General features: G+C 47.1%; 1 protein-coding gene across 1 annotated transcript in view; it reads right to left on the minus strand.

The window, feature by feature from the left end:
• LOC138514504 (uncharacterized) overlaps positions 1-25,207 on the minus strand; it is a 222,183-nt gene that overhangs the window by 143,310 nt on the left and 53,666 nt on the right. The gene's annotated exons all lie outside the window — the stretch shown is intronic.

The following is a 25,207-nucleotide window of genomic DNA, read 5'->3' on the forward strand; positions in this document are numbered from 1 at the left end:
ACAGCCTGTGGTTGGCTGAGCAGAAGAGGGGGCATCGGCAACATAGGTCACCTACGTGTCAGGCTCTGAAAGCCCTCAAAGAAATCAACGTTTGGGGCAGATGCCGTCACACATCTAGACTACTCGTGGGTGTCGGATTTGACTAAGGAAGCACTGTGAAGTCCAAGGAAATTGCAACACTGAGACGCCCGAAGGTGAGTTAACAGAGTGGGAGCAAGGAAGCCTGCGAGAGAGCCTGGGGAAGAGCTGCCTTCAGTCCCGGATCTTGGCAACATACCAGGAGCTTGCAGTTTTTGACCGGATAGGAAGATGGTTTAAAACAGCCTTCCTGTGCCCCGGACTGGGATCGTGGAGAGTCAAGATTTGTTCTCAGAGCCTGGTACGGTGTAAGTTGGGTCCTTGGCTGCAGTGATGTGGTGGGAGTTAGAGGGGAGAGCAGGCGTACATCCTATGGAAAGAGTGTTCTGTTGAGGCAGTAGCAGTGGGGGGAAGCTTTGGAAGAGAAGAACCAGAGAGGAGGGGCAGAGAGAGGTCTTCCTATCCCTGCCTCCTCCCACACTCGTTGATATTTTACTGGGGCCACTGGGAAATTGCATGGGAGCCTGGGGAAGCTTCCTGCACCCTGTGGAACTGAGGGTCATGTTGAGGTCATATCCCAGTCCCTACCTTCTTCCCATGTCCTAGGAGCCTTGAAAGAGAGTAGCCCTGGAAGGGTATTTTATAGAGGAAGGATTAAAAGGATTAACAGCATCAGCTTAGGGGTCCTGTTACATTTGAAACAAAGATTGGACCACAAGTAGGTACTGCTACATCCCAGCTCACCTGACGGCCAGTGCTGCAAGACAGACCACTTAGACCACAACAGATAATTTGAACGAAGTGATGAAGCTTTTAAGTCAGACATTCTGTGTATTTTAGAGATAAAAGTGCTCATCTGCGGGAGCAAATCTGTACTTTAGAGGAGATACAGGTGCTTTTCTGAAAACCTCCTCTTTGAACACTATTTCAGATAACACTTTATCAGCCCTAGTGGTGATTTGCGAAATGCAAGAGGTTGGTATTACGTCAACTGAAAAGGCCCTCATCCCAGCTGCGAAAGTTTTCCCTGTAATCATTATTTCAGATAACACCTTGACAGTCCCAGTGTTGAATTGTGAAATGCAAGAGGTTGCCATCTTACCTGGAACTAATTAAATATCTGATTCAGTGTTGGAATCAGCGGTGTTTACCGGAGAAGTTATATTCACACAGGATTCCCAGGTCAATGGAATCACTCAGGCTGAATTCAATTGTGTAAGCGAACCGCTGTTAAAAATTCCCCCTGTGTGTTCTGTTCAAGCCCAATATGAATTGCGTAAAGCATATGACTTACTTACAGTTGCTGGTGTCGTTGATGATGATGCCATTGATTTCATGAACACATCTAATAACACATGTCATGACTCAGACAATATTTTGTACATATGCTCAAACACAGACAATTTGATTCAACTACAAGAAGAGTTAGGTGCTTATTATCCGTTACCCCCTGAGGCTACCAAGCCGTTAAATCAGTATATTGAAATTTCTGAAGCCCCACTTGATCTTTCTAAATCACCAATTTTGTTTGACAAGTCTGACGTGCATTCTTTGAATACATCACTTTCCTTTATTGCACCTATGCCCCGCCGCTCGAAATTTACCGAGCTGGCAAGAGATTGCCAATTTTTCATTCAAGATACAAACTCTCAGCGATTCGCCTTTCCAGAGGGTCCGGCCCTTAACAATACTCTTAGTGCAATGAATACCGCCCTTCTTGCGATGTCCCGTTTATATGAAGTTCTAGACCAAAAAATAACTAATCAATCCGACACATTGTCTCAAGTGCTGAAGGATTGTATGACAACGAAGTGCTTGTGTGAAGCACACAATCAGTCAATGATGTCCCTAGTAACATTAATAACACAAAAGCTCCCACCGGTAATATCCAATATTAATCTGGAAAATGATAAAATACTCCAGAAGGACAAGGTCCTTTATGACCAGCAACTGGCTAATGCAACCATCGCGGATCCATTGCTCATGGTTGAGCCCATGAAGACCGCAGCCATGGAGTCAGTAACGGCTCCAAATGTGGGTCACCCGGTTCAAGTGTCATCGGCATCTAGTGATGCCGATTCCAATCTGACTCATAACCCATTTACTCTGTTTACAAAATTTCCTTCGCCCATTTTAGCGAATAAGCCACCCAAAGAAGGGAAAAGAAAAATCTGTGCCGCCAAGGCATCCCAACTAGGCGCTCAAAAATCTAAGACACAGAGATTTATTAAACTATTGACAAATCCAACCAGACCAAAAATAACGGTGCCTCAGACTTCTGTGAGTAAGCCGGTCCGCGATGGTTGCCATACCACGATTGTTGGTAGTGCAGTTACGGATTATCAACCGCTGGATGATTTGGTGGACATGGTGAATAATAAGAAGGTGCCTTGTCAACCAGTGTCACAGGTGTTTGAAGGTCAACCGACTTATATAGAACCTAATCCAACAGATATCATGACCATTTCAAACATCCAGCTGTTGAGAGAAGAGATACAAAATTCAATTTCTCAATATATGGGTGACAGTCAAATTCTATCCCCTCCAAACAGTGAAAAGCAAACTCAGAAGGTAACTTCTCCCGCTTACATTACTTGTCAGGAAGGGTTGGTACATTCACAAACAGAGAAGACTCTTACAAACAGCATTGCGAATTCAAGTAATATGTTAAAAATTATTCCAACAGAGGTTATACCAACTCCAAATCTGCAGCAATTGAGAGAAGAAATAAAAAACTCAATTACGCCATATATGGATGCCTCCCAATCTTCACCATTGCCAAATCCTGAAAAATCAGCCCAGAGGATGCCCAGTTCACTTTTGACTCCCTTACTTAATGGCCCACGTCATGTACAATCAGGAAACACCCAATTTAGTAATTCTTTGAGTATAAATAATTCCACGAAAACCTTTAGCAACATGTCTAGAATTGTGGGGAGTGGGCCGTTGCGGAACAAATCTGTGCAATTTAAAAATTGTCATCGATTTCTAATTAGATGTAGAGACCATCCTTATGGTCAGTACGCTGTCAATCGAACAAGTATATTGAACATCTGCAGAGATGTACCAAGCCTGGTGGGTTTACCTTCAACAGATATCGAATTAGTGGAATTCATTGATGATCGAAAACTTACGGAGGCAAGAGTTCTCATGAAATCATACTCTAATTATGGGAGATTTAAATCTTCATTTAATGGCAATGCAGAAAACTCAGACTACAACAGATGAATTACAATGGGAGCAGCTAATGGCAAGTAGAAACTATGTGATGCTAAATGGTGCATTAAAGGGAGATACTCCCCCGGCAACAACTTGGCACAGAGGCTTGCTAGAAGCAAATCTGGATTACATTTATAGTGACACCAAATTCTTTGACATAGCATCATCATTAGTTATCAAAGCCTCTGATTATAGTGATCATAAACAACTGTGCTTATCGTGGATATGGCCCACAAGTCATCTTATGAATTCGAAGAACACTAACCTTGCACATATTACATCTAACATCTCAAGGTCTCTGTTTGGACAGAGTTTAAGTTACTTGAATTCGAACAGTTACTCATTGATAATACTAAGTGGAGAAACCCTTTAGAAGGCGGATGTTATATCGCCACAATGCAACGATTTGCTCAGAAAAAGTCATGTAACGGTCAACGTAACCCTAAGCACTTACATGCGTTTGATGTTGAGCTGAAACATAGGAAAGCTGATTTTAAAAAAAATCTGAAGAATCTGAAACATCTCCCTATCTCCGTTAGAAGTACCCAGACGAAAGCCCTAAAAACCGGTTATAAAAAATGGCTAAGGGGTTGTAAAAATATTCGATACCAAAAATATGGGGAATTGATGATGGCCCAGATCAAATTGAAGTCAACCCAGGGAATCTGAGCATTTTTGAATGAAGCGGTTGGTAATACACAAGTTTCTGCTCAGACAAATTCTATATCGGAGCAGACCTGAAGTGAATAGTTTGGCTCCATGTATAGAACTCCTCTGCCTGGATGTGATATTGAATTTGCAACTTGATCATACTTTTTTTTCATAGGGATGATATAAATCATTGCATATCCAAGCTGAGCAGATCAAGAGCGGTGGGGCCTGACGGCCTTCATAATTGTACAATGAAATAAAAACCTGAACATTGGTCCTCTATTTTGTACCATATATTTAGACACACTATGAGTACTGGAGCTATCCCCCTTTCTTGAAAATCCTCTTACATTCTACCGATTTTTAAGAAGGGGAATAGAGCCGATCCCAAATCATATCAGCCCATAGCTTTGCTGGTTTGTCCAGGCAAGATCTTTGCTCGGTTAGTGCTATGAGAGTTTAATAATTGGCTATCTGTTGCAAACCTGAGACATCCGTTCCAGACAGGATTTATTCCTGGTCTGGGGACTGCCATTAACCTACTCACACTGTCCGCTATTGTCCATGAGGCAGATCAACGTAAGCAACCATTATATGCAGCCTTCATAGATTTTCGAAAAGCATTTGATTCGGTTCCACGTGAGTTGTTATTTAAAAAACTAATGCAACATTAATGTCCATGGTTTATATTGAAATGGTTGTACGAATTCCATTCAGGTACTTCAATCCAGATACATTTAAGTCGGGAGGGCCTACTATCTGATGCAATATCGACCGATCGTGGGCTGAAACAGGGCTGCTTGCTAGCCTCCGCCCTATTCAATTTCTACATTGCGGATGTAATCGATTGTTTCGAAGGTTTGGAGGTTGATGCCCCGAGACTCAAGGGTAAACCCATTCATATATTCCTATATGCGGATGACATGGTCTTGATATCCAAAACACTGCAAGGTCTAAGAATAATGTTAAATGCCTTGGAGAGCTATGCTAAAAAAAATTACATTACTATAAATACAACAAAAACTGAAATTGTGGAATTTGGGAATAAGAAGCAAAGATCAATGTGTCATACATGGATGTTACAGAACACCAATTTACAGAGGGTATCGAGTTACAAATATTTGGGAGTCTCTATCAATAATCATCCTCACGATCTGCCATATGAACTTAGCTTAAAGAATAAAGTATCTACAGCACTATCCCAAATGAAAGTGATCAGAGCAAAGTATTGCACATTTTCCATTGCCCCTCTAATCTTGTGCTAAAAGCAAAAAATGATCCCTGTGGTGCTATATGGCACTGAAACTAAAAGCTGGAAATCTTATCAATATTGGGCAAAGATAGAGGGACTTTATTGGAGGAATATGTTGTGTTTACCAATGTCAGAACCTCTCCCAATAATTTGTCATGAACTTGGTCTGATCTCTCTTCATGCAGTATATAAATGGAAAATCTGTACTTTAAATAGGAAATGCATCATGAGTGACAACGACAATGGTCTGCTAATCATAAAATCGGATTATATAAACACCTCAAATAAACAGGGTAATTCATAGAATTCAGCGCACAAGTGGCGCACGCGGCTGGCGCACAGTGTACTGGCGCGGCAGTCAGCGCGAGCCGCATGCGTCAAAATCCATTTCGGCGCACAGCGTATTCATGGATTTTAAAATCCAAAACCAGCCGTGGCACAGAGTGGCGCAGCGACCCTGCAGCAGCGCCAGTTACGCCCCCAACCCCTCCCTGTGCGCCAGGAACAGCGCACAAATCCGTACATGGCGCACAGGCAGTGGACCAGCATACACCCCCCAACCACGAAAAAGTCTGTAAAAATCCCTGCGCACCCCTTCGAATACATGTACCGCGCTGCATGGGAAGTATTACACGCGATTGGCCCTGTGCGAGCGGGGTATGTGTATTTCGGGGGTGCGCGGGAAGTTTCACACGCGATTGGCCCTGTGCGAGCGGGGTATGTGTATTTTGGGGGTGCTAGGGAAGTTTCACCCGCCATTGGCCCTGTGCAAGCGGTGTACATGTATTTCTGGGGTGCGCGGGAAGTTTCACACGCGATTGGCCCTGTGCGAGTGGGGTACATGTATTTCGGGGGTACGCGGGAAGTTTCACACACAATTGGCCGTGTGCAAGCGCGGTACGTGTATTTCGGGGGTGCCCCAACAAATTGGCAGTGTGTGTCCTCCCAGGTGTGCCCTCTCCCTCCTCCCGAGGGCCTGCAGTCAGACCACAACACAGGGGTACACACTGCACCCCTGGCCATGCCCCACAGGCAGCCCATCCACCCTGCTGAAGCCCCCCAGCCAGCCCACATGTCACCATGCACAAGTGAGCACTGACTTATGTCCCCCAGCACCTCCATCCACCCAGCATTGAGGGGCACCTGCCAGCAGGCCCCAACTCATTTCCCCCAGCACCCCCATCCACCCAGCATTGAGGGGCACCTGCCAGCAGGCCCCGACTCATGTCCCCCAGCACCCCATCTACCCAGCATTGAGGGGCACCTGCCAGCAGGCCCGACTCATGTCCCCCAGCACCCCCATCCACCTAGCATTGATGGGAACCTGCCAGCAGGCCCCGACTCATGTCCCCCAGCACCCCATCCACCCAGCATTGAGGGGCACCTGCCAGCAGGCCCCGACTCATGTCCCCCAGCGCCCCCATCCACCCAGCATTGAGGGGCACCTGCCAGCAGGCCCCGACACATGTCCCCCAGCACCCCATCCACCCAGCATTGAGGGGCACCTGCCAGCAGGCCCCGACTCATGTCCCCCAGCACCCCATCCACCCAGCATTGAGGGGCACCTGCCAGCAGGCCCCGACACATGTCCCCCAGCAACCGCATCCACCCAGCATTGAGGGGCACTGTCCCCCTGCAACACGAAAGGAAGCTGCACTATCATGGCCCTCATGTGCACCACAATTCCACAGCACGCCACCCCAGTCTTGACATGCAATGATTTCACCAATCCACCACACACCGACATGCCTATGTCACGACACAAATCAAAAGTCAACCATGTACATCAACACATGTCGGTCACACATACACACTGTTTGGCAGAGATTGTGCAAAATCACAATTTGACATGCATGAACCCAATGAGCGAATCCCACACATGGAATTAAAATATCAAAATGTATTATTAACAAAATCAATGTAATGAAATGAAAGTAAAAGAAAAAAGAAAAAGGAAATGAAATGCATGTCCAAAAATATAAAAAATGAAATGTAGATGCAATCCAAATAAATCCAGAAGAAAAATGGTCCAAAATCTTTGTTTCGCCAAAACAAATCCAAAGGAAACATAAAAATGAAAATCCATTGCCCCGTGGTGAAATTCTAAGAAAATGCACACATATATCCAAAGTCCAACTATGTACAATCAATTTTGAAAGGGTCCATGAGCCCAACGAAAGAAATGAAACCTATCTAAAAAACGACCTAAGAAAAGAACTATATACAAAAGTATGGGGCATAGTCCAATCACCCCAAAAGAAATGAAAACGAAAAGGAAAGCTAACACTAAAAACTATTTACAATGGCGGCAGGCTAGTCCGACGGCTCACTTTCCGATGTCCCGGGCCAGGGCATCATCGAACTCCTGGTCAATGTCCTGGAGGCTGTCCTCTTCCATGGCCCCGAGGGTTCGCAGGGACGATGCCATATCGGACTCCAACTCCCTGCGAATAGCCTCGAGGCACTCGGCCCGCCTCAGTGCCCTCTGCATGGAGTTCTCCGCCCTGACCATTGTGACCGTGCCTCTTCTGCCCGCTGCCGCTCCGCATCTATACGCCGGCCCAACCGCAGCCACACAGAAGACACACCCATTCCAGGGTCCTCCTGCCCTCTGGCCGATGCCTGCCCCTCTGATGTCGATGGCCCCTAGCCATCATTGCTCCCACCTAGAGCCTGCTGCTGCTGTCCATGTGCCCTGTCCGATGATGCCTGCTCATCCTCCATCTGTTGGTCTCCAGTTGTTGTGGTGTCCACCCCTGCTGGACTGCTGACTGCCGACTGTGGCAGGGATGGGATCTCCACCAAGCTGGCTGTGTTGGTCAGGTCAGGTCCACAGGGGGCCCTGGTGGAATCTGGGCTGGAAGACGGCAGGGAGAACGACTGGCGCATACTCTCCACAGAGGAGGAGAGGTCCGCCAGAGTGCGCGACACATGTAGGAACCCACCGACCAGGGCCCCTCCCAACAGTGCCACATTGCAACGCTGCTCTTCGTGATGGCGTGCGTGCTGCCCCCCAGTAAGCACGCACGTCATCACGAATGTCACACGTGCGCAAAGCGACACCAATCAGGACGGAGCCCATACGGTCATGGGACCCCTCGTCCGCAGGTAGTGGAGAGGCAGATGACATGGGCCTCCCCCCTACCTGCGGATGGGCCTGGGATGGGGCATCCCTGCTGGTGCATGGTGGTGCAGTCACAGGGTCAAGGACAGCGACATGCACAGGCCCCTCCGCGGTGACCTGTGCTGCCTCCTGACCCTGGCCCTGGACTGCACCACTTGCACCAGTGGTACTACCCCCACCAGGCCCCATGTAAGGCTCAGTAGCGGGCTCCTCCTCCTCTGTGGAGACCACCAACCTGGATGTCTCTGTACCGTCTTCCGCCACTGCAAGCCCCTGTGGGGGCTCACCCGGCCCTTCCGCTACAGTCGTAGTGGCAGACGCGGCACCAGTCCCCTCGCTCCCGGATGATGGCAATTCCTGGGAGGGTGGCTGGGCCTTGCGTCACCGCCCGGTGGAGGCATCCCTGCCGCTTGGCTCCACAGCGCCGTCTCCGCCCTCTTCTTCACTTGGCGCTGCGTAGAGGGAGACATAGAACACAAGCATCAGGGTACAGTACAATATTCCCCTAGACAGGAAGCAATAACACATGAGTGGCACTGTCAAATGTCACTTCCATCCTGTCCCTCCACAACACATGGGTGAATGCACGCAACACACATGCAGAAAAAGGCACAGCGCCTGCAATCAACATCAGCATCCATGTACAAGGGCCTCTTTTAACCAAAATGTTGCCTTAAAACTCACATGCATCATCGCTCATACTGATCCCATGCACACACATCACCAGAGGGTCATGCATCATGGCTTGTACACCACAGACACAGTGGATACAACGGTGACCGCACTGCATGAGTGAATCTACACATCATCACGGACATGTGTCATGCATCCATGGCGTTTCAAAGTCACACACACACTTCTCAGACACATACACATGTGCATCATACATGTACATGAGAGCAGCACCCATCCCTCACCCCCCCTCCATGTCCAAGAACAGAGACTGGCATGCATTCATGTGTGCATTCCGCATACAGCTCCCCATGTTGCATTGGAACACATGCACCATCCATGTGGTTCACACATTACTGGTCTCACATGCATGACCATGATGTCCCTGCACACACACATCCATATATGGCCTATGTTACACATACAGGCAAGTATCAGACTACCAGCACACTGCAACATGCCCTGTCTCACACAGCAATGCTTGGCCACTTACCGCTCAACTCCAGACGGGTCTGCCTTCGAAGGATCTGGGCATGGAGTGCTGGGCCTATGCGTTCCAGGACCCTCATCTGGATGATGCTCATGCTGACCCGGCACCCCTCTGCATCCTCTGCCTTCACGAGGCGCCGGGCCTTTTAGAGGGTCCTGGAACTGAAGTCCTCCCAGCGCTTCTGGGCGTGCTTGATGTCACAGGTTGCCACCCCCTCCACGTTGATGGCAACCACTACGTCCTCCCAGATCCTCTCCCATCCTTCCTTGTTGACGCGTGATGTTCCGAAGAGGGCATCATAATGCCCCAGGACATGCTCCACCAGGACACCAACTTCCTTCTCACTGAAGCTGGTGGCCCTCTGCTTCTCTGGCTGGAGGTCGCCAGTGGTCTCAGATGGTGTTTGCCCCGACATGGCGACCCCCGAGGCAGGCGTGGGTGGGCAACTTGGTCCTGGGGCTGGGCTGTGGAGCGATGGTATCCCAGTCGGGAGTTTTCTGTTCCAGCAGGGGTGGACACAGCAACTGGACCCCTGCAGATGGCTGACGTGCAGGCACGAAATAGCAAGGCACGTGGGCAGCAGGCAGGCAGCAGCAGATGGCTGGTGGGAGCATGCTCGGGGCTCTTGGGGGCAGGAAAATGGCTTTTTGGGCAGGAGCGTGGTCTTCCGTGTGTTTTCGCGTGGCCAGCTTGATACGGAGTGATTTGGCACGTGAAAAAATTGCACGTCAGCGTGAAATCCGAGGAAAGGCCCTTAGCACGTAAGTGCGTAAGTGACGTTACGTGAGTGGGCGTTACCCCACAACACGGGTGCATAGTGAATCAGCACGTGAGAAAACTGCACGTCACTGTGCTATTGGAGGAAAGGGCCTTAGCGCGTAAGCGCGTAAGTGTGTGGGCTGGCTTAAAAGGTACGAGTATCACGCTATTTTCTTGTATGTGCTTTTTGTCGAGAGCGAGCGGGTGATTCTTGTACTTCTTGTCAGTTCACACGCTATTATTTCACAATGTTTCCAGTTCGTACTCCCTGTTTCCTCAGACTGCGTTCTTTTCTTCTTTGGCGGGGGTGTTGCCAATGCGCACATGCGCAACTCTTTTTCACGTTCTTTTTCAAGGCAGACGGTGCGTCGCGCATGTATTTTCCAACAGTGGTTGCCCCCGTGTGTCGTGTACCCCTTCAGAGGTCATTGTAGGCTCCGTGTAACACGCGTAGCTTATTTTTGTGTTTCTGGGTGCCACAGCGTAGTGCGGGTTAATTTTTCCACGCATGTGGTCTACCAGGGGTTGCATGCACGTGTACTTCTGTTTTTGGGGTGCTGTGCGTTGCGTGACCCATCATCTTCCCCCAGGGGTCACAGACAGCCTTGCTATGCACTAGGGTAAGAATTCCATCTAGTACCCTACCCCTTTCACCCCAATTGCCCAGGACAATGGTTTACTGCAACTCCCATACGCACAACAACATCAGTGCCATGGTTTGGAGGTGACCAAGCAGTAAGGGAGGCAAAGGTGGCCAATCTCAAAGAGGTGGGGTGGTGGGCGCGGTAGGGGATGTGGCCAGGATTTGCAGGGTGCCCCTAGAGCCCCTTGTGTGGTGGACCAATCGGGGCCACCTATGCCCCCCAATGGTTGTGGGAAACGTAGCTGACACCATCCCTGCTCAGCCCTTGTTGGACCGGCCCATTTTGTCAACTGAACCGGCACAGGATGACTCCCAGGCTGACTTCCAGGTCACCAAGTCTAAGCCATGTGTGGCGGTGAAAGTTTCTATCACCGGGCCACATGGATCTGGGGCAGCAATGTCATCTGCTGCCCCAAGTAGCCAAGGTGGGGAGGCTGCAGGGGCAGCTGCAGCTCAATCCACCCCAGCTCCGAGTCTCCCAGCCGGGACAGTGTCAGTCCAGGTCCATCACACCGACGTTGGCCCTGCCAACATCACCCTGCAGCTACTGCCTGCACCAAGACCTTTGGTCATTGTGCCTTTACAGGCTTCAAGTACCCAGTACACCTCTGCTTCTGCCCCTACTGCCCAGAGCGGCGTAAGCCACTCAGGATCCGCACCACCTTACAAGAGGAAGAAGAAGGGTGCTCTAGCACTACAGGCGGAGACCCCAGACACGGCTACACACTCCGGCACGTCAAGGAAGCCTAGCTTTAATAACGCCAAACTTGATGAACTTGTGGCCTAGGTGTTGGCACATAGCCACGAAATGGTGGTGACTGCAGGGTGCAAGACTACGCCTGGTCAACGTAGGGCCCACTGGCAGACCATCGCAGACCACATTAGTGCCCTTGGATTTGTGAGGCGCACAGCTGATGATTGCTACAAGCGGTGCAATGACCTGAAACGCAGAGCAAAGAACAAGCTGGCTTTAAATCATGCCTCTACTCTGGTGACTGGCGGTGGGTCTCCACCAGAGGACGACCAACTCACTGAACATGAGTCTGTTGCTGGAACCTTCGTCATAGAGGAACAGATCCAAGGCATGGGAGACCTACCAGATTACGAAGCATTGTCCGGTGAGTGCTCATGCATGTGTGTGTAATCCATGTGTATGTTGCTTGGGTGACGTGTTCTGATTGAGTGCCAGGTGAGGGTGTGTAGTCCTGAGTTGTATGGGTCACCCATGTGTTTCCTCCAAACCATTCGCCGCCCTTGGATTTGGGTATGACAGTATTGCTTCTGACCACAGTAGCCAATTAGAACCACATTACTGCAGTTGCCCTTGAACTGTCATCTTGCAACAACATTGTTCAGAATTATCAGTGTTCATTCAGCCTGATTGTTTCAATCCTCCCATTTTTGCAACACATTTTTCAGCCCTAATGCCACATATGTGACATGCTTCTGTCATATATTACACCCCACAATGGCCGACATTTATTACCTTGTTATGGGAATGATTTGACCATTCAGGCTGATTCACATTAACTTTTGGGCCCTGTTTGAATGTGGAACATGATTGTCATTTCCTGTCATGTTGAAGTGACCAACCATTGATGTATCCATCTGCCTGCCATCACTGTGTAATTGTACACTGGATGTGTTGCAGTGTGTGGCACATGCATATTTTGTCACACTGTTTGGAAATGTTCATCTCATCATGTCCATCTCACATGGATGGATGACAGTACTCATTCACTAACATATGGCTGTACTTGTCAAATGTACCATGGCTATGCTACGTGCCATCTGTGTGCTGGCATGTGTCATGTATCTGGATTGCCCATGCCACTCACAGGCTAATGTGTGATGCCAGTGCTATCCAGCATGCAGCACATGTGTTGCTTTTCCATCTTGGAGTCCTCAGTGTCTGCGTTTTGCTTCCCCTTCCAACTCATTGACAGTGCATGCATGCCAGGGTTATAGTCATGTGGGACATGTGTAATTCATGTACTGGATCTCTGGCTTGTCAGGCCTGTGTGTGTGCTATGGTGCTCATGTCTGTTTCCATTTGTTGTCTTTCGTGTTTTTCCAGGTGATGACGCACTTGATGCTGTTGAGGTGGAGGAGATGGTGCAGACCCAGGAGGAATCTCAGCCACGACCGGGCACCAGTGGAGGTTGTGGGGTGATAGTGGGTGAAAACCAAATCCTCCTGCAGACTATACTGTCCACGGGTGTCTCTGGGTGCACCTCCCCAGACCTCTATGATTCAGGTGCTGAATCAACCAGTGAGACTTATGTGCCGTCACAGGTGAGTGTTTCTGGCAGTGATGCTGTTCTGTCCAACCCACCTGCATGGGGGTTAGACCCCTCTATGGGGATGTCAGTGTTGGTAACTCCACCTTTGGTGGTTACAGATGCAGGGTCACACTCCGCAACATCTGATCCTGTTCCTGGGCCAGCAGATCAGAGGGGGAATGCATTCCTGCAGCCTCAGGCAGTCCCAGCACAGCAAGGTGCAGATCGCCTTGCCCCAAACAGGTGTGGTGCCCGCCGACGCGGTGGCCGTACGCCACCAGGCAATACTGTATGGGAAAACTTCATGTACGGTATAGCAGCACAACAGGGAGCATCGGTTGAAATGATGGCTCAGTCAATGGAGAGGGTGGCCACTTCCATTCCCCCCCGTGAAAGGCAGATGGAGCTCCAACAGCAGGCAACAGACTCCATTTGCCAATCACACAGGGAGGACATGTTGGCATCCAACAGGGACCGACGGGCGGCACTTGAGACTCTGCGCAAAGCCATATCTGTAGAGTCCCAGGGCCACAGGGAAGCCCTGAGGTTAGAACTCCATTTCCTGAGGGAGACTCTGGGTGAACTTGAGGCTTCCCAAAATGTTAGGTCTGAACAGCAGCTGGAGCAGCTCACATGTTTGCTCTCAGCTGAGCTCCAGGCAACCCGTGAGGAGATCTGGGCATCACGCGAGGCCATGCATGCAGAAATGCAGGCAACCCGTGAGGTTCTGCATGGGGATCTCCGTACTATCATCCTCCAGAACCAGACCTTCCAGACCTGCATGCTTGCTGCCATGGAGGACCATACCAGGGCTTTGCGTGGGCTGCCTCCCATAGCACTGCCACCTCCTGATGTGGCAGCAGAGGGTGAAAAAAGCGACAGCAGTTCTCCCACATTAGCATAGCCGTGCAGGCCATGAGCCCATGGAGGTATTTTTTTGCAACATCCACGCAGGTGGTGGTTGGGGTGCACCCTGTCCTCGTACCTCCTGGGTGGCCTCCCCCCCGGTCGACACATGGCCATTTTTGATTTTTTTTTTTTTTTATACAGTGTGTTGCCTTGTGTGGCTCCTGTGGGCATCCACTGTGTATTCCAGCTGGGCACATGCAGGCTAGTCCTGTCTTTGGGTTAGATGCTTGGGTTCCTGACACACACCCCTCCTGCTTCCCCTTTCCATGGGCTTGCAAAGGGTGTGACCAAGTGACAGTGACTTACACAGTGGCATTGGTCTCCCATAAGCTGTGTGGGCAGTCTGTAGTCAAAACTGTGTGGACATCCCTAGTGGGCATTGTTGTTGGATTGAACACTGCATGGTGTATTGATATGTGCTTGTGCATCCATGTCTTTCTCCTTATTCACATGTACCTTCTTCATGTCTTCACAAGGCCATCTCCTTTGCAGATGCAGTTCATGATGTATGCAGAACACTGACACATTTGCCTGACAGCAACACTCTGGAGTTGGAAGGGGTCGATGTGCTGGCTTATTCCGGTTGTGAGACTTGCACTACTTTGATTGTGTACTGTCATATTTTGCCACTGTTTCATCCTGTGTTGCTGTATTGTGTTGCAGGTAAGTATTTGTTCATGTGTGCTGTTTCTTATTGATTACTGGGAGCATATTGTCTGTGGCCTGTTTACATTTAGGACAGTGCACTTTGTGACACTTGTGTCATGTGTTGTGCATTCATTTGGTTTCTTTCACATTGCATGGCATGCCATGTTGTGTTGGGTAGCTGAGATGGGGAGGGGTTGAGTGATATGGCACTATTTTCATGTTGTATTTTGCAAGTGGGTAGTCATTCATGCAGCATGAATGTGTATCTTTTTGTCACACAGCATTGGTTGTCTTTAAGTAGGTAGGGATGCACACAATGTAACACTTCCAGGTGACCAATCTCAGGCTGGTATGGTTGTGACAGTTGACTGTCCCTTATGTCATCATCATTGATTGTCAACTGGTATGTGCCAGGGCTGTGAGCACTCCACAGGGGTGTGTTTTAGGCGAAGTAATTAGCTACCAGCTGGGTACGGGCTGTCTCACCATGTGCCCTTTCCCCTCCCATGCGCAGCGGCCGTGCATGTGGTTGGGGATGTGGGGGCACCACCATGTCCACCGGCAGGCCCCGGCGGGTTGCAACATTGTGTAGGACACATGCTGCCACTATGATCCTGCACACTACTGGGGGTGCGTATAGCAGCTGCCCACCAGAGCGGTCAAGGGAGTGAAAGCGTGACTTGAGCACTCCGAATGTGCGCTCCACTATGCCCCGGGTTGTAATATGGGCTGTGTTGTATCTTACCTCAGGTGGTGTGGTGGGGTTCCGAATTGGTGTCATCGTGTGGGTGCTCAGAGGGTAGGCACTGTCCCCTGGGGAGGTGATGATGGGTATCATTAGTGGGGTTGTGACATTACTCAGTATCTGACATGCATGCATGTGCAGAGGCATTTATACTCACCAAGCCGCCATGTATCGCCATGCCGCCCAGCTTCTAGGTCCTGGTTTAGGGGTGACATTCTGAAAATGAAACTCTCATGGGTGGACCCTGGATAGTTGGCATATACTGAGGTGATGATTCCCTTGGCATCACATACTACCTGCACGTTGATGGAATGCCAGTGCTTGCGGTTTCTATAGATATGCTCAGTTGCCCTGGGAGGACATAGAGCCACATGGGTGCAATCAATGGCACCTAGCACTTTGGGGAAGTGTGCCAGCCCAGTAAAACTCCTGGACGGCAGCCTGCGTATCTGCAGGTGTTCTGGGCATGTATATGTGCCTGCGGACTGAGGAGCATGCAGTCATGTTGGCCAACACCTGGTGTAGACAGCGTGACTGCATGGCCTGTGACACCCCCCCACTATGGCACTTGTCCGCTGAAATGAACCAGTGGCCAAGAAGTGCAGTACATTGAGCACCTTTTCCAAGGGGCTCAGTGCTTGGGAGCACAGGGTGGGTGATGTGAGATCATCCTCCCACTCACTCACCAGGTCGAGTATTATGTGTGGTGGAAACCTTTACCTCCCATTCACCTGGTCATCAGACATCCCAAAAAGGCTGGTCCTGGGTGTAAAAATTCTGGGCCTGACTATCCTCCTCCTGCTGCGGTGTCCCACAACTACTGCTGCGAGGAATGGTATATTCATCGTAGCGTCTGAGCTTGTTTGTTGTTTGCGCGCACTTTTAAGCTGCGCGGGGCCGCGTACACCTGCTTCCTGCTGGCGTACGTGTTTCCGGATTAGCGTGTCTTTTTTGGCGCACGCGTTTCTCCTGTTCGATTCCATGAATACGTGTTGTAGGCGTGTGTGTGTGGGCGTTCCGCGCAATTACCTCCTGTACTTCCCCCTACACACGCAAGGACTTCAATGAATGATGTGCGCGGCTTTGGCACGCTTGCTCTGCGATTTTTGCGCTTGCGCTGCGATTCGCACACTTTCGCACACTTGCGCTGCGATTTTTGGCGCACATTAATTCCATGAATCGGCCTGAATATGTTTGCGAGACAACGGATATCTAGGGCCCTAAAAATCTTACATGATGCAGATATATCCATCAATCTGCTCATCGAAAATCCAAACAATGCAAAGCGAAAGCTTAATGATTTTGATTGGATTCAGACCCGGGCCCAGTGTTTATGTTATAAAAAATGTAAGGATAACCATTTTTTGTTGAAAAAATTTGACATAACAGCTCCGTATTGTTACACTCACCAAATTCACATCACTGTACAGATTTCCTGCGTTTTAGGGTAAACCTATGGCCTACTAAGGAAATATTATGTAGATGGAAGAGAATGACGCCAGCAGACCTAAATTGTCACTATTGTAAAAAAAGAACCAGAAACCTTACAACATCTGTTGACGAATTGTGATGAACTGTTGTCAAAAAGGGGTCATTTCTTTAATCCCTATTTTGAAGGTCATGTCAAATGAAAAAGCGATTAGATATGCTATTACAAACTTTTTGGGAAACTTGAACTTGATGGATATCTCAATAGCTAAAGAATAATTATATTTGTTGAGAACCATAATATATAAAAGTGGATGAAAATATGAGCTATGACTGAGAAAAACAGCCACGAAATATTTTTTTTTTGATTAATTGGTTTTATTGTTTTTACTTATGAAATGAAAAGAAGTTTTACAAATTGTATCATTAATTGTATCAATTGTATTAATTTTATTATAAATTGTCTAATTCTATGTTATGCTATTTATACGTTGAAAAGCTGATTGTTTTTCAGCTATATCAACGTCAATAAAAAAAGAAAAAGAAAGTTATCTGCTGGAGCAAATCTGTAAGCTTCACTTTCAGAGCTTCAAGGCAGAGTGGACAAGCGGGTGAATCGAATGGAAGCCCATAAGAGTAATCAAATGTTAGCAAGATATTGGAGCTGAGATTGGAATCATGAATTAAATATTGAAAGCAGAAAGATAAGGAATCCTGCTTGAAGGTAGACGGTATGGCAACTGCAAGAGGCAAAACAACCCATGCCTTTAGGGAATCCCCCTTCAATGATGGAAAGCTCACTGGAGAGTGCAAGAAAAACGTGAAAAGTGTCATGAACATCCTGTATGAGGAGGAAAAGGGCATTCCCCTGTGGAGGCCATAGGTCAGTGCTAGAGAAATGTAGCTACTTCAGAGACTTCATAGACATTCTGGAAAGAGCAAAGTTAAAGGATATTGTTGACTGTGAGGAGCTAGAGTGAGAATATTTCAAGACGTATCGGTTGCTACACTGGAAAAGGCAAAATGTGTGTAAGCCCCTAACTTCTCGTCTGATAGAAGTGGGTACAAGAGAGGTGGGACTTTAATTTCTCTCTCTCATTTGAATATGGAGGCTCTGCATATAGATTGACATACACTTACCAAATTTCTAAACTCCTAAGAGTTTAGCAAAACATCTGGCTGAAAAGACCAATTTCCTGATAAAGCTAATCAAGAAACGTTTTTGAGAGCATTTGCATGGCGAGGGATAGGTTTGCAAGGAAGACTATGTTTGTCAATTCAGACGGTTCGCTGCCCTCTACCCTCTGGGACCATAGCAGAAAAATGCTTTGGAAAGGGTTAAGATTCACTTCATATCTGGTTGTTTGTTGGAACGAGATGATCAGAAGAGGGTTGAAGGCTAGGGGGCCTATTGTAATGGCAAGAACTGTTAGGGGTTTTGATCAATGGGGCTGTCTAGGAAGTGTGCATATTCTTTGATGCTAGGGTATGAGTTGAGGGGGATTTTCCCTAGTGTTTGGATTTATCTGTGCATCTCAACTGATAGCTTAGGATCAAACTGGAATTAGTGTTAATGTTGTTGATGTTTGCAATAGTTGGGTGTAGTTTACAAAGGACAACACGAGGGAGGGGATCCAGACCTTTCAGGCACAATGTGGAAATTTGAGTGGGTGGGAAGAACTTTACATTGAATAACTGGGGATACCAAGTGCGACTATTGAGGTTCCCCCCACCCCCAAGGTAATTTGGATAAAGTTAAACAAAGAGTGAAGGTTGCCACCCTTAAATTCTCCCTCAAAAAGATCATTGTTACAAAGAGATATACTTAGAAATAAGCTTACACTGCTTTTTGTGCAAAAAACACATTTTAGAAGAGGGGAGGAATTCAGGATATTTGGCAAAGGTATATTTCACACCTTTTGATCTTCGGTGAAATCTAAAAACGTTGGAGGAGGAATTCTTTTGGGGACCAATATATCATCTGATGAAGTGCAGAATAAAAAACATTTGGAATGAAGTTTGGTGATGATAAAAGGTAGGATGACTGGGGAATGGCTCATGTTAATTATATGTCGCAGATGCCCAAATATTGAAGTTAATTCAGAAATCCTTTAAGATCAATGGCAGAGGGCATCAGGATAATAGATAGGGATTACAATATTATTAAGGATCTGCTGTTGGACTGGAGGTGGTAGACAGTGATCGAGGAGAGAGATGTATAAAAAGAAAGAAATGACGGGGCTTGATTATTACGTGGAACAGCACTCTTGGTGTGATGTCTTGAGGGAGGTGAATCCAGGAGCTAAAGGGTTTAAGCTTCCCTCTGACCCTTTAAGTTTTAAACAAGGATAGTCAATGTTCTTGTATAGAAAGGAAGGGAGTAGCTATTGGATATTCCCCAAACAGTAGTAATAGGATGGTCAGACCAAGTGTATGATGGTAATGGATATGAAGTGGGAAAGTGGATGGGGAAGTAGAAACTGATGGGACTGTAATGACAACCTCCGGAGAGACAAGATTCTTTAGGACGTTTCCAAGCTGAATAGATAAGGCAGTTTTTGTAAATAAATGACAATGGAAAGGATTCTTGAAACGTGGTGTGGGCGGTGGCAAAGGCTACCACAAGGGAACTGCAGATAGCAGAGGGATCCAAAAAAAGAGTAAAGACATACAAAGGATCAAGCAGGAGTTAAAGATGGAAGGAGGAAAGGATACTGAGTTGATTCAAGACATCCAGAAAAGAGGCATAGCTAGCAGACAAACATAGAAAACATATATAGACTGATTGGGCAGAAATATTATGAGACCAGTGTTATATCTGGAACTCTTCTGGTGAATATAATTGGAGCACAAAGGGTACAGAGGTGGGTGTGGAAGATCAAAGGTGGGCCGGGGGTAGAATGGGACCATCTAGTTGAAGTGTTGCATTGTTTGGCTGAGTCCTACAAACCGTTATATAATAGGAAGGAGTGTAAAATGGAAGAAAGTATGTCAGCATACACACCGGGGGCAGAGGTTCTGCAGCTCACCTCAATAGAGGCTGATCATTTGGGGAGTGTTGTTACATTAGACAGTACAAGCTGTAATTCAATGGTTCAAAGTGACCAGGACATCAGGAGAGGATGGTTTTACCAGCACTTTTTATAAGGCATTTTCAGGGGCTCTCTCTCCTTTACGAGAAAACGTTTATAATGGGCTCTTGCTGGAATGCAGGGCTTACCTTAATAATGGTGATACTAAAAGTGGGTAAGGATCACACAGTATGCTCAGCCTACAGGCCAATCTCCTTACTTAACTTGGATGTTTAAATATTTACAAGGATATTGACCACTAGGCTTGAACATGATTTCCATCCTTCATATATGGAGATCAAGTGGGCTTTATCATGGGTAGGAATGATGAAGAAAAATGTAAGAGAAATCTTGAATCTGATGAGTTTCTCTGAAATAAACACAACTGACTTTGCAGAGTCTCTAAGGAAGTTTGATGGTTTTTATTTTTCTAAGCAAAGTAAACCGTGCAGATTATTTAATGCTAATATAAGAAGACCATTTGATGTTAATTTGAGTGGATTATTAAGTATAAGGCACCAGAGCTTGAGGATAGGGTGTGTACACTCAGGGGTATCCTGTTATGATTACAATACAAAGCAAGAATGTATACACAATGAACTCTTACTTGAAATTGGTGTCCTTGGTGATAGGATGTAATGGGGGGCCTACCACACTCCACCCCGGCCCCTAAAATATGGTAAAAAGGGTCCGGAGGAGCCTGGGAAACCCTCCTGGAGAACAAAACTCAATGTGGCTTGGCTTCTGACTAGAGGATGATCCAAGATGATGGATGCCAGGAAACTCCACTGCTGGTATGAAGCTGCTTGGGGTAAACTGGTAGCAGGCTGACATACCTGGAGGCAGTGCAGAAGGATAGTTAATACAAAGAAAGAAGCAGCAGGGCAGTATTAACTGGAACTGGCAGAACGTGGCTCAAATTGCAAGTGAAAGAAGGACAATAAACGTAACTGCTAGCCACTTTCATAAACATTAGTGAATGAATAAAGGAGAGCTGTATACCGAAGGCACCGATTGACGATGAAAGTGGCAGAAACCCAAAGAGGGCTTCCTAATCAGCAGCTTGCGCTCTCTTTGCAAGGATGCTGCAAGAACTGGAAGAGGCCAGGTGTGAGGCAGACACGCCCGCAGCTCCGCAACAGAGAGTGGCTAAGGCTACGGCTGTAGCAGGAAATGAACTGCTGCGAGACGGACACAACCCCAGTTCCGGATCTGAGAGTGGCACTAGGAGCAATGGGGAAAGACGCGCCAGGGATTGCAAGTACAGGGAACGCTCGACACTGTTGGGAAAAGGACCGGCAGCGTTGACATTAGCCTGTGAATAAGAGAGCAATCAATCCTCAAGTTACTAAAAGAAAAATAACACAGTTGACATCCAAGAGCAATGAAGTGCACAAGTTGTGCTGGAAAGTTATCAACAATGCGGAATGAGTTGCGCACAGGAGAGATGGAACTGGGGAACATGTTGCACACAAGGAGTGAGGGTCCAGGTCTCGAAGTCCCACACCAAAGCACAATGAAAGGAGGCAATAGGATGGAAAGACAGCATGAAATTAAAAGGGATGGGTGAAACAGAAGAGAGAGAGAGAAACTAGGAAGCCAAAGAGTAGAATAATACTTACAGGAGCATATGAATCAAGGTAGACGCAATGTACAGAGCTGGTTGGAGAGAGTATTTCTGACCAATGAGTTGTTTAGCAGGTGGCCATCTTGAAAAAAGCCTGCTTGCAGGAGGCAGTTTACTCTCATGGAGCTATTCAATGCCATCTCTTAACCCCATTCTTCTCCATTTGCGCCACAGAGACCATGACGAATAGCGATTCATGACAGTATGCCCCCTTGTGCAGAGAGTGGACTGAGTTTCCAAGGTCAGGATCTATGAAAGAGTCTTATGCATGCAGGTCCATGAACAAGAGATGCTGGTTACCAAGTGCCTTCTGCAGGGGAATACCCCTTCCAGTTGACCGGATATTGTAGTCGTCCTCTGTAGTAGCGGGAGTCACAGAAACCAGCTACTTCATATTCAGGACTCGTACTTGTGTCCACCAGGGGTGGATGTGGTCAGGTATTTCTCAAGAAATGGTCTTGTAAGTGTAGTTTAGTTGTGAAATATGGAATACAGGATGTATCCGAGACCATGATTTGTTTAGTTTTATAGCCAAGACAGAAAAAGGACCGAAATATTGAGGTGATAATTTGGACAGGACCAAATGTCTAGGGAGGAATTGTGAGGCAAGCCATACTTTGTCTCCAATATTCAAAATAGGCTCCTTCGTTCTTTTGTGATCAGCATATTTTTTTGCTGTACTCTAGACGCTGAGAGAGCAAAGAGTGCCTTTGTATGCCCTTTCTTTATATTGGTTATCAATTCTTCAAGAGCTAGACTTTTGATGGAGGATAATGAGCCTCATTGTGAGGTTGCCGGTCCGGTAACAACGGTACCGGTATGCTTGCCAGTACCGTGGTTACCGGACCAGCAAACTCCGAGCTGTGCTGCGGGTACCTTTCATTCTGTCAGGTCTGCCCTGGTGGAATGACAGGCACCCGCGAGCACAGCATGCCTGTAGCACCAGCATCGTTATGAGCGGTGCTGGTGCTACAGGCATCCCCATTCTCATTGAGCCCTATGGGGCTGAAATGGGAATGGGGATCTACCAGCACTTGCACCCACGAAAAGGCAATTACCGGGTCCAGCGGGGTCGGAATACCCCAGTAAATGCCCATTCACGGGTGCCGGACTTACATGCCGGTATGGAGGTAGTCTTGCCGCTCTTACCGGCAAGGCTACCTCCAACCTCGTAATGAATGTCTGAGAAGGTATGCTGGAAGGATGATATCTAAAGGTACAATACAAGGGACTATTGTTGATAGTACTGTGATGAGTGTTGTTGTAGGCCAATTCTGCTACAGTGACAAGATCTCTCCAATTGTCCTGAAGTGCTGAAACAAAACATCTCATGTAGTGTTCTAGAGTTTGATGTTGTCTTTCTGTTTGACCATCGGTCTGAGGGTGATATCCTGAACTTAAAGCATGTTGTATTGCTAGGGTTTTGCAGACTAGTGCCCAATATCTAGAAGTATATTGCACCCCTCTGTCAGAAATTATAGGATCCGGGAGGCCATGCAATGAGAAAATAGATCATAAGAAATGTTTGGTCATTTGAGATGCAGACGGAACCTGTGGCAGCAGGGCCGGTCTTAGACCAGAATGTACCCCAGGCAAGAAGCATCATTGGCGCCCCTCCCCAAAAAATGACAACAAGCATTTTATATTACAAATTTTGTAAATGGTTTAGGGTCATTTGTTCGAATCAAAAGATTTGAATAGTCAAACTTTTGAAACAAAAGTTTCGAAATCAAAAGGTACGAAATGCTATCTTTAACATGGAAAGTGCATTTCGTTCGAAACCAATCCATCTCCAATAGTCATGGATTGGTTTCAACTGAAATGCACTTTTACATGTTAAAAGTAGCATTTCACTGCCTTTTTGTTTGTAACGTTGAAACTTTACATGGAGCTGCCCAGTGCTGAAATTACAGGACTGGGCAGCTCCATCTAACGTTTAAAAGTGTTTTGTGTATTTTGGCACTTAAATGCCTCTTTTTTCAAACTTTGAAACGTTACATGGAGCTGTCCAGTCCTGTAATTTCAGCACTGGACAGCTCCATGCAACGTTGCAAGGTTTTAGTGTATATTGGGGGGCTCCCCATACCTCCCCCAAACCCCAAGCCACCGTTCCACCCCCCAAACCTAACCCATCCTTCAACCCTAACCCCATTTTCGAAAGGCAAACCTTTGAATTTTTTTCGGTCAAATTGTCATTCGAAACTTTTGTATTTCGAAAAAAAAAGATTTGAAAGTTTGCCTTTCGAAACTTTTGTAATCGAACAAATGACTGGACACCGTTGTAAATAGGGGCACTCAATAAAGAATTAGATGGAAATAAAGCCACTCATTTTATAAGCACTCTTCGTGTCCTCCACTGAGATCCTGTTAAAAAGGAGCATTGGGAAAAGACAACATTTATGGCTTGGGCATAAGTTTTAAGCATTTGCCAGGCACTGCTATTAGATTCCCAGGTACTCGCACCATTTTGCACATGCTACCAACAATGGGTAGTTAATACCACTATGGCTGTGAATGGTAAGTGTCTTTCCCATGACTACACAAAAGCCCAAACTGTTGTCATTGCCAATCCTTGTTCGAGTTGTCCTAGGCTGGCCTGGGATGTCTCCTGTGAATATGATCGACCCCCGCTCTGGACTTGTCTCTTCATTGTTACTCTTCGGGCTGTACCAACAATCCGAAGGGGTGGTGCAGAGGATTCTTGGTCTGTAAGCACATGATGCACGTAGTTATGTGGTCTCTGATATCTTGCCACATATCAGACCATGTACTGAAAGAGAAAAATCAGCCTTAGAGACAGAGTTGGCGCCCCGAGTGGGAAAGATCTAGAGGGTTTAGTGTAAGGAGAGCAGAGAGGCAGCAACAAAGGGATGCCTCAGAGGCTGACCTGGGCTTGAGCCTGGCTGAAAAGAAGAAAAGCCCTACTGTCGCGCTTCTCAGTATCACAAGATGTTGACAAAGAGTAGGTGGATTTGGGTTTGAGTAATAGAAAAAAGATTTTATTTCTTTAGACAAATACAGGCATATTTCAATCAAAAAGCAGGTTTGCCGCACCTTAGAATACAACAAGAAATGATAGAATCACAAAATGAAATAAACTTGGTATCAGATATCCAAATAGGGTCCAAATGTTCGTGGTTCTCTTGGATCAAAATATTGAATAACACAAATTGATTTATACTAAGTTGTTTTCACTTAGTCTTGGCACTTGATTGTTGTTGAAATAACGATGAAGAGTAATGAGCTCTATGTTTAAAAGATGTCCTTTTGAGGACAGCACGAAGTTACTGGAGTAGACCTCAAGAGTACTACAGAGATTCCCAGTTAACAATTATGATTGACCCCCAGAGTACGAGACAATAGGTTTCGCTTTAGAAAGCTATTAGGTTTCCGGTTTTTCTCAGTGATTGATTATGGGTTCCCAGGAAAAAGGTACCATGGAGATTCCCCGAACACACAGTCTTAAAAGTCCTGTGATAGCTATGGCGAGAGAGGGGAGATGAGACAGTTGTCAACCTGGCCATTCTCCTTGAGCTGCATCTGTGTGCCTCACATTGAAAATGGCTTAATTGATTCAAATAGGTTCCAGTTATGGTATGAGGATGGCCT

This window comes from Ambystoma mexicanum, chromosome 12 (assembly GCF_040938575.1).
Source record: "Ambystoma mexicanum isolate Mex_15411 chromosome 12, UKY_AmexF1_1, whole genome shotgun sequence".
NCBI classification, from domain to species: Eukaryota; Metazoa; Chordata; class Amphibia; order Caudata; family Ambystomatidae; genus Ambystoma; species Ambystoma mexicanum.